This window comes from Lolium rigidum, chromosome 6, assembly GCF_022539505.1.
Source record: "Lolium rigidum isolate FL_2022 chromosome 6, APGP_CSIRO_Lrig_0.1, whole genome shotgun sequence".
In the NCBI taxonomy this organism is placed as follows: Eukaryota; Viridiplantae; Streptophyta; class Magnoliopsida; order Poales; family Poaceae; genus Lolium; species Lolium rigidum.
The window spans coordinates 337,303,471-337,314,388 of NC_061513.1; the positions used below are offsets into that span (position 1 = coordinate 337,303,471).

General features: G+C 42.7%; 1 long non-coding RNA gene across 1 annotated transcript; it reads right to left on the reverse strand.

Annotated features, from left to right (window-relative positions):
- Window positions 1-1,140: 1,140 nt before the first annotated feature.
- On the reverse strand, window positions 1,141-2,277 carry LOC124667724. Its single transcript, XR_006991385.1, has 2 exons — window positions 1,779-2,277; window positions 1,141-1,649 (listed from the first exon to the last, which is right to left on the reverse strand). It is a non-coding gene; the product is annotated as an uncharacterized LOC124667724 (long non-coding RNA).
- Between the last annotated feature and the right edge of the window lie 8,641 nt (window positions 2,278-10,918).

Here is a 10,918-nt window from a genome sequence, read left to right on the forward strand (position 1 = left end):
TGCTGTAGTAGCAGGTGGAGCAATAGGTGTGCATAAGAAATCATTATTACTAGCACAAATGCCCGTGCGTTGCACCGGGAGAAACAAATATCCAAACGCTCCAACTTCTATTCATAATGAATATAAACATATCTAATTCATATATTAGATTGCAAGCCCCTCCCCGCAATGCCACCTAGATTGTTCTCTAAATAAATCTGATTTGGTTTGTATTAATAAGGTGGACTCTTTAAATGTTATTCCATATATTTCACTTATACGTATTTTTATTTTTATTTTCAACTATAAAATTGATATAAATATATAGTCCACAAATTACAAATGATCATAGTATAATGTAATGACGTACTATGAGCCTGATTTTCTAATTGATACATATATACACTCACACTCAATTTTAATGTACTTTTTTTATTTAATCTACTATTTATACTTTGTTTTCAATTTTATAATGTAGTTTAATCTAATACAATTAATCTCTCTCTATCTTTCTTGTTTGGAAATCGTAAATGTTATCTAAATAGCAAATGAGGAACAAAAACCTAGAATGCACGCTAGTGGCAGCGGTGGTGCCACAGCTCCTTGCTGCCACCGACTCAGATAGAGGAATACCAGCTGATATTGCTCTTATTCGCCAAGGGCAGGAACATGTCTTGTCAAGATAAGAAGGTGAACACTAAAAAAAAAGGATAAGAAGGTGAAAATCCTAATTCGCACTTAATAAGGTTTGATGCTTTTTGTGGAACTTTTGAACAAAAAAAATTATATGCAGACTTTGTTTTTCTTACACGTCCCTGTTGTCGGCAGACTCCCCTAGGCATTGGCATCCCGCCGTCGTCCAACTCCCTTGTGCGCTCCGTCCCCTGCCGCTGGCCGACCCCTTCGTGCCCCTCCCTTCGCTGGGAGCGGTTCCCCTGCAAGAGTAGTTACCATTATTTTTCACACCTTTGTTCGGCTACCAAAACAAATATATGATTAAAATCTCACAATTAGATGAACATGGGAGATTATATGTATCACCACTTCACGAGACACCAATAAAGCATTTTGGCTTTGAAAGTTCAAATGACAGTATAGGAAGCATGACACGTATCAGAATGTTCAACAAATTTACTAGTTATTTTCTCCGTTAAGCAATAGTTGAAGCTTCAATTGTTGGGAAATTGGGAAAATAACATTACAAACATGATGGCTACTGAATTATGGAGTTCATGAACTCCTTCCATCTACAAAGATGATAGGACAGAATATTTATTTGTTTGAAACAAATCCTACCAACTTTTTTGGAACGAAAGGACAGAAGATTTACAAATTACACATCATAGTCATCGTGAACAGCAATAGGTCGTTGGGCAGCTTGCTGAGCTTGTCTCTGTCGGTTGCTGCTCGCAGCACCTTCGTTGCCAGCAACTGGTTTCTGCATTTTGTTTAGCACAGGTCAAAAATTATTTTCCCTAAGGCCTTCACAATAATAGCATGCCCTTCACGGAATAGAAGCACACGCAACATTCAGAGGCAAACTCCCTATCCAGATTTCCTTTTTATATCTCCTCCCCTGCCTCCTCTGTTCTTGTTCTTGAGCAGGTGCACGTGTGGGTTAAGTTTGGTCCGATCTTTTCTTCTGCTTTTCTCGAATCGTGGATACGCACCTGGGGATTACCACATTTATTCATTGCTTGCCTTTATCCATCTCCGTCCAAAAATTCATTCCGTCGGTAACACGGCTGCTAGAGCAGAGCAAAATTGCAGATCAATTATTGGTGGTCGTGTACGACTACCTGGCATTCTTCCCCGGCGACGAGGTACCCTAGCCTAATCTCGCGTGCTTGTGCATACCCCTGCAAACAGACCTTGTTAAACATACGGGGAACGGGGAGAATTAGATGTGTTGCAGCAGCTGGTTCAGTCTCCAGCATGCTGAGGTGCCTTCCCAGCCTAGCCCAGTACAGCATCTCCAATACTGCATGTCTGCAAAACCAATCAAAACCCACTGCAGTGTTAGATCACCAGCAGTGAGACAGTCAATCAGAAGTAGCTTGGCGTTTGTTGCAGGAAGAACTCCGGGCTTGTTCCTTGGTGTTGGTTGCAGGAAGAAGTAGCTTGGCGGATGGTACCGTGGACAGCCCACCACGCTGCCCCCGTGCTCCAGCTATGGAACCTCTACAGCGCCCATGGCTGATGAAACCGCGCCCCTCCCTAGTATCTACTCGCCGCCGGGCCGCAACCCCTCCCTTGAATCGACGCGCCACCGCTCCTCCTATTCACCACAGCGGTGGACGCCCCTCCAATCTCCCCCAGGCGTGTCGGGCCGTCCGCTCCTCCCAGCCGACTGAATTTGTGCACGGTGGCTTTGGCGAGTAGGGCTCACGACTGGGGTGCGGCGTGCTGACCAGGGATTGGTCGCGGCGGAGCGCACCGGCGATCAGGGCTCACGGCCGGGGTGTGGCGCGCCGATTGGGGATGGTCCGTGGCGGAGCGCGCTGGTGAGGAGGGTTCTTGGCCGGTCTCGGCAGAGATTGAGATGTGGCGGCCGGATGGGGAAAACGAATCGACTATCGCGCGAGGGAGGACTTCGGTCGGGTGGGAAGAAAGAAGAGAATGGTTCGGTAGGATTAGGATGTAGCGATGCGGCCCATTATGGCCCATTCGGGATTAGCAATAGGATTAGCGATGGTTGACGAAAGATGATGGCAGAAAACGGAGGAAGTTCCTCCTTTTTATATAGTAGAGATTTGTGCTAGTGAAGTCACATAACTTAGTATTTTCAGGGTTGGCCATTTTAGCAGTAGTAAATAAAGCAAACTAGATAAAGTAAATGCAAGTAAACTAATTTTTTTGTGTTTTTGATATAGCAAACAAGACAAGAAATAAAGTAAAGCTAGCAACTAAATTTTTTTGTGTTTTGATATAAGTGCAGCAAACAAAGTAGTAAATAAAATAAAGCAAGACAAAAACAAAGTAAAGAGATTGAGAAGTGGAGACTCCCTTGCAGCAGTGTCTTGATCACCCCGCAACGGCGCCGTAAATTTGCTTGATGCGTGTAGTTGACACGTCCGTTGGGAACCCCAAGAGGAAGGTGTGATGCGCACAGCGGCAAGTTTCCCTCGCAAGAAACCAAGGTTTAATCGAACCAAGTAGGGAGTCAAGAAGCACGTTGAAGGTTGATGGCGGCGGGATGTAGTGCGGCGCAACACCGCAGATTCCGGCGCCAACGTGGAACCCGCACAACACAACCAAAGTACTTTGCCCCAACGAAACAAAGTGAGGTTGTCAATCTCACCGGCTTGCTGTAACAAAGGATTAACCGTATTGTGTGGAAGATGATTGTTTGCAGAGAAAACAAGTAAAACAAGTATTGCAGCGAGATTTGTATTTCAAGTATAAAAGAATGGACCGGGTCCACAGCTCACTAGAGGTGTCTCTCCCATAAGATAAAAGCATGTTGGGTGAACAAATTACGATCGGGCAATTGACAAATAGAGAGGGCATAACAATGCACATACATGACATGATAAGTATAGTGAGATTTAATTGGGCATTACGACAAAGTACATAGACCGCCATCCAACCGCATCTATGCCTAAAAAGTCCACCTTCAGAGTTATCATCCGAACCCCTTCCGCATTAAGTTGCTAACAACAGACAATTGCATTAAGTATGGTGCGTAATGTAATCAACAACTACATCCTCGGACATAGCGCCAATGTTTTATCCCTAGTGGCAACAAGACAACACAACCTTAGAACTTTCTCGTCATCGTCCCGTGTGTCAATGCAGCATGAACCCACTATCGAGCATAAATACTCCCTCTTGGAGTTAAAAGCAAAAACTTGGCCAGAGCCTCTACTAGTAACGGAGAGTATGCAAGATCATAAACAACACATATGTAATAACTTGATAATTAACATGACATGGTATTCTCTATCCATCGGATCCCGACAAACACAACATAGAGTATTACGGATAGATGATCTTGATCATGTTAGGCAGCTCACAAGATCCAACAATGAAGCACAATGAGGAGAAGACAACCATCTAGCTACCGCTATGGACCCATAGTCCAGGGGTGAACTACTCACTCATCACTCCGGAGGCGACCATGGCGGTGTAGAGTCCTCCGGGAGATGAATCCCTCTCCGGCAGGGTGCCGGAGGAGATCTCCGGAATCCCCCGAGATGGGATCGGCGGCGGCGGCGTCTCGCAAGGTTTTCCGTATCGTGGTTTTTCGCATCGTGGGTTTCGCGACGGAGGCTTTAAGTAGGCGGAAGGGCGAGTCGAGGGCCTCGACGAGGGGCCACACCATAGGGCGGCGCGGGCCCCCTTGGCCGCGCCGCCTTGTGGTGTCGCCACCTCGTGGCCCCACTTCGTATGTTCTTCGGTCTTCCGGAAGCTCCGTGGAAAAATAGGCCCCTGGGTCTTCGTTTCGTCCAATTTCGAGAATATTTCGTTACTAGGATTTCGAAACCAAAAACAGCAGAAAACGTGAACCGGCACTTCGGCATCTTGTTAATAGGTTAGTTCCAGAAAATGCACGAATATGACATAAAGTGTGCATAAAACATGTAGGTATCATCAATAATATGGCATAGAACATAAGAAATTATCGATACGTCGGAGACGTATCAGAGCGCATCTACACGACTACTGACTTCACCACAGGTGCGTAAGAGTTCTTCATGGCGACAATTTCTTCCCCGATATTAGCAGCCTCTATGAGGACATGGGCGACAACATCGTCAACGCGAATGGGTCTTCTTCCGATGTCCTGTATGTCATCTTAATCCTTCTAGTCCAGATCATAATGCAATTCCTTGTTCTGGCATCAGGCTTAGAATTATTTGTACCCTACTTTCTGTTAGATGGCATGTCTAGTTTGTTTCCTTTACTTCTAGTCATGTGTACTCTACTTTCTTTTAGTTAATTTTGGCGGAAAACTTCTTATATTTCTAACAATCCAAAAATTATTGTAGGAAATTTTCTCCTACTGATTTTGCTGCATCTAAGGCCTCCTCCTTATGAGGTGTTAACTTTAATAGGCGGCGTGTGAGAACAATTCTCTAGCTTACAACCATGAGATGTTTTTATGCAACCAAAGGCAAGCCTGAAGGAGAGCTTAGTCCTATTAAGGATAAAGCTTTTTAGGAAGTCAAGACTCTTCTAAGGGGTGCTATTACTAGTGTTCTTGGTGAGAATATTGTTGACTTGTATATTCCCATTACTATGGGCAAGGATATGTGAGATGCGCTCGAGGAAAATTTTGGGGTCTTAGAGGCAGGCAATGAACTGTATAACATGAATCAATATTATGACTACAAGATGATTGATGAGCTCTCCGTATTGAGCAAGCTCATGAGGTACAATCCATTTCTAAGGACCTTAAGAAGGTTACCTGTGTTTTACCGGACAAGTTTATTGCCAGAGGCATCATTGCCAAGCTTCCTCCTTCATGGAGGAATTTATCTACTTCTATGAAGCACAAGCGACAAGAGCTCTCCGTTACAAATATCATGGGTCCCTTGATGTGGAATAAAAGGAGAGAGCAAAAAACACACGTGCTCGAGGTGTTGAGGGAGGTTAGTGCCACCTTGGTGCAGAAGAAAAACTTCCACTACCAAAATTCTAAAAACAAGAATAAGTTTGGTGGCAAGAACAAGGCTTCTTAGTCTACCAACTTCAACAGGAAGACCTGTAAGAAAAAAAGTGTGTCGCGTTCTGTGGTGATCCAAATCATTGGACTCCCAATTGCCCTAACCGCTTTGACAATCGTCATCACAAGAAGGGCGACAAGACCACCAATGTTGTCATTGGAGATACTAAGATGAAGGATGCTAGGTATGATATATTTCTTGCTATCCTTTCAGTATGTCATTCTCCTGAATGGTGGTTTGACATAGGTGCCAATGTACACGTTTGTGCCGATATCTCTATGTTTTCTTATTATCATGTTGCACATACTTTCTCCGTGCTTGTGGGAAATGGCTCGTATGCTACTATTTGTGGTCTTGGTATAGTCCATCTGAATTTCACTTTGGAAAGACCATACGCCCGAAGAACGTGCATCATGACCCCTCTAGCAATAAAAATCTTGTTAGCGGATCCCTTCTATGTCGAGATGGCTACAAGATCGTCTTTGAGTCTAATAAATTTGTTGTGTCAAAATTTGGAAAATTTGTTGGTAAAGGCTATGAGTGCGGAGGTTTGTTCAACTTATCTTTGTAAGACGTTTGTATTGAAGTTGGTAATCATATTTGCACCAATATTAGACAAATGTTTGCCATTCACGTCTTTGTCATGTTAATTTGGGTTGTTTGATGTGGCTAGATGATGAGGGGTTGCCCGATCTTCTCAGTAAGCGACGGGGTGGTGATGAACACGCGATGAACACATCGGATGAACACGAGGATAAGTGGATGATAACTTGTATGACGTCGACGAAGTCTCTCAATTGGTTCCTGTCGCTAATGCAACAGCTCTCTACCCTGCAAGATATTCGCCACTCCACACACTTGCGCACGTAGCCGCCGACCACGAAGCGGTAGATTGCAATCTTCTAATTCCCAATGGAACAACAGATCACAATCACACAAACTTTCAGTAGCACAAACACCAGATCGAAACGAATTGGTGCGGGTAAAACTCCAGATCGATACGAATTAGAGAGTATGATGCAATAGTATTTGCGTAGCAATCAATTATGAACTTGGGTTTATCTTAAACATGGTCTAAACCTAAAAGCCACGACTTACAAGCATATATAAAGGCTACTGGACGTCCAACATAGGGTTGTGGTTGAAATCTATCATATCTCTAACTTTCCTAACTTAAAAACCCTATATCTGGAAACTGGCAGAAATGACCGTTGACTTGTTTGGGCAAACACGACTTGTACGTGACGAATCGGTATGTGTGGGCCTACTCATTGGAAAGGACATGAAATTATCTTTCCAACGAGTCCTTATTTGCCTGATTTGCAGTTCGTATGAAGAAAGCACGTTCGTTTCAAAATCAGAACTTCTGTTTGTCCGAACCGAATCCGATCTGATTTTAACATGGTCGGTAGTGCCGCTGGGTGACCTCCTTCCATGTTGCGCCTGTCTCTCGCTCCTCCCTCGTGCATATATGAGATTTCCTTCACGACCAACTTCTCTTCTCTCCCGTGCAATGTTTTCCTCTCCATCGAACCTAATTATACACAAGTGCATAGACTTAGGTAGTATAACGTTCTCATAAATCAAAGCATTACTATCAACCAGGAAAGAAACCTTATAGTAATCGTCAACTAGACTTAATATTTCTTTCCATCTCAAGCATGTACAATCATCATATTCCATGAGTACGTCTTCATCATCCTCCCTTTCTTCAAGAAAAGCCGTCCTCGGCTTTAGGTAAGCTGAAAGTGGAAGGAACAAAAAGAACAACATGTACGCACAATATATGTAGATATAACTTGTTGTTTCATTGTTGTGTACACAATTGGAAGTCCCGTAATTCAGAATACAACTTATCTTGCATATATGAGTGAAGCACGCATAATCATGAACACAATCAAGAACAATTATATATGTAGCATTATTGTTCAGTATTAAATCCAATATCCTCACGGATGATCTATGATCAAATTTATTATGAACAAGGTCAAACCAATACAAAATATTCAAATGTATATATGTTGGATACCATGCTTTTACTGCGCAACTCTGATATATATAACAAATAGATATATGATCCTGACCAAAACTCACAGTGTATGATATGCAACTCAGTTTGCAAATATAAGGGAAGTATAAATCTGTAGCATATGAATGCAACATGTATTGGGACAAACACAATGAATGTTTGAAATATGATTCCCTTCTAGCAAGATTAGAACAAGACAACAAAGGTAAAATTACTCTCGTTGGTTGTAGCTTATCACATAAAACAGAATCAATATCCATACTATCATGGAAATTAAGTAACATCCCGCAGCAAAAAGATTCTATCACATAGCATATAGGTTTGAAAACTACAAGTTTTAATTAATTCATTCTATCACAAGTAATGCATATGTGATCTACCAGAATTTCCCATCGATGTTATAGTCACCAATAAGATTAAACATGAAAGAACATGCATAAGTGCTAGAATTCACATATGAAATTTCAGAAATCTTGTCCATAGAACTTTCCATACTCATAGGTTCATTTAACATGATATAAGACACAATATTATCAGGTGGTAGTTTAGCAAGTACTTCCTTATGAGTAATCAATACCACATGATCAAAATTCGAAATTTGCACGTCATCACATGGTTTTGAAGTATATGTGCAAATAAAATCCAATGAAGGAAGTGATGACCCACAAGTATAGGGGATCGCAACAGTCCTCGAGGGAAGTAAAACTTAATTTATTGATTCGACACAAGGGGAGCCAAAGAATATTTGTAAGCCTTAACAGCGGAGTTGTCAATTCAGCCGCACGGAAACAGACTTGCTCGCAAGAGTTTATCAGTAGCAACAGTTTTATAGCAGTAGCAGTAGTGAAATATCAGCATCAGTGTAACAAAGACAGCAGTAGTGATTATAGTAAACAGCAGGATTAAAATACTGTAGGCACAGGGATGGATGAACGGGTGTTGCATGGATGAGAGAAACTCATGTAACAATCAAGGTAGGGCATTTGCAGATAATAATAAAACGGTATCCAAGTACTAAACAATCCATAGGCATGTGTTCCATATTTAGTCGTACGTGCTCGCAATGAGAAACTTGCACAACATCTTTTGTCCTACCAGCCGGTGGCAGCCGGGCCTCTAGGGAATCTACTGGAAATTAAGGTAATCCTTTTAATAGAGCACCGAAGCAAAGCATTAACACTCTGTGAAGTTGTGAACACATGTGATCCTCATATCACCGTCTTCCCCTCCGGTTGTCCCAATTTCTGTCACTTTGGGGCCTCGGGTTCCGGACAACAATATGTGTATACAACTTGCAGGTAAGATCATAAAACAATGAATATCATCATGAAACAATAACATGTTCAGATCTGAAATCATGGCACTTGGGCCCTAGTGACAAGCATTAAGCATAACAAGTTGCAACAATATCATAAAAGTACCAATTACGGATACTAGACACTATGCCCTAACAATCTTATACTATTACATGACCAATCTTATCCAATCCCTACCATCCCCTTCAGCCTACAGCGGGGGAATTACTCACACATGGATGGGGGAAACATGGATGGTTGATGGAGAGGCGTCGGTGGTGATGATGGCGATGATCTCCTCCAATTCCCCGTCCCGGCGGAGTGCCAGAACGGAGTTTCTGGTCCCGAGACGGAGTTTCGTGATGGCGGCGGTGTTCTGGATGTCTTCTGGCGATTTCGTCTAACCCCCTTGCGTTTTTAGGTCGAAGACCTTAAGTAGTCCAGAGGGGGGCGTCGGAGGCTGGCCGAGGCGGCCTAACCATAAGGCGGCGCGCCCCCCCTTAGGCCGCGCCGGCCTATGGTCTGGAGGCCGTGGGCCTCCCCCCGGCCTCGCCCTTTCCGGCTCCGTGAGTCTTCTGGGAAAATAGGCCCTTCGACATTAATTCCGGGGATTTTCCTGAAAGTTGAGTTTCTGCACAAAAACAAGACACCAGGGCAATTCTGCCGAAAACAACGTTAGTCCGTGTTAGTTGTATCCAAAATACACAAATTAGAGGCAAAACAATAGCAAAAGTGTTCGGGAAAGTAGATACGTTTTGTACGTATCAACTCCCCCCAAGCTTAGCTTATTGCTTGTCCTCAAGCAATTCAGTTAACAACTGAGTGCGATAAAAGAACTTTCACGGACACATTTGTTCATATGATGTAAATATTCTCATGATATGGACAAGTACTTAGGCAATTCATAATAAGATACATGCAAATAAAGTCATCTCATAGCTATGTCAATCATGGAAAGGTACCAACAAATTGATAATAAGCATCATGAATCATGTCTATCAGCAAGATTGCAATGTTCATAGAAGGATATGATAAAGTGGTATCTCGCTTGCCCGTATTTGTACAGAAAAACATAAATGCTCGGGCACCTTCGAAGTTCATGGAAAGATTGGAAGTAGAGACTATCAAAGATAAAAACATAAAAGTTATACCACCGTTAGTCACATTTTGGGACAAGCATATTATACTAAGAATGACAGTTGTGCTCTCAAGAAGGTGCTCAAAGAAAGGATGGAGACTCAATGTAAAAGTAAAAGATTGACCCTTCGTAGAGGGAAGTAGGGATTAACATGTGCTAGAGCTTTTCATTTGTAAAACAAGAGTAACATTATTTTGAGAGGTGTTTGTTGTTGTCAACGAATGATAGCGGGTACTCTAACTACCTCGTCAACCAGACTTTCAAGAGCGGCTCCCATGAAGGACGTTATCTCTACCAGCAAGGTAAATCACCCCTCTTCTCTTTTGTTTACACATATATTTTAGTTTCATTATGGATGACACTCCCCCCAACCTTTGCTTACACAATCCATGGCTAACCGAATCCTCGGGTGCCTTCCAACATTCACATACCAGGGAGGAGTGTCTATTTGCAAATTAAGTTGCTTACTGATAAATCAGGGCAAAACTTGTGAAGAGAATTATCGATGAAAGTTAATTAATTGGGGCTGGGAACCCCGTTGCCAGCTCTTTTTGCAAAATTATTGGATAAGCGGATGTGCCACTAGTCCATTGGTGAAAGTCCGTCAGGAGTAAATGACAAGGTTGAAAGATAAACACCACATACTTCCTCATGAGCTATAAAACATCGACACAAATTGAGAAGCATTTTGAAGGTTTAAAGGTAGCACATGAGAATTTACTTGGAATGGTTTGAAATGCCATGCATAGGTATTTATGGTGGACACTTTGGAATAACTTGGTTTTCAGGAGTTTGGAAGCACGAGCAG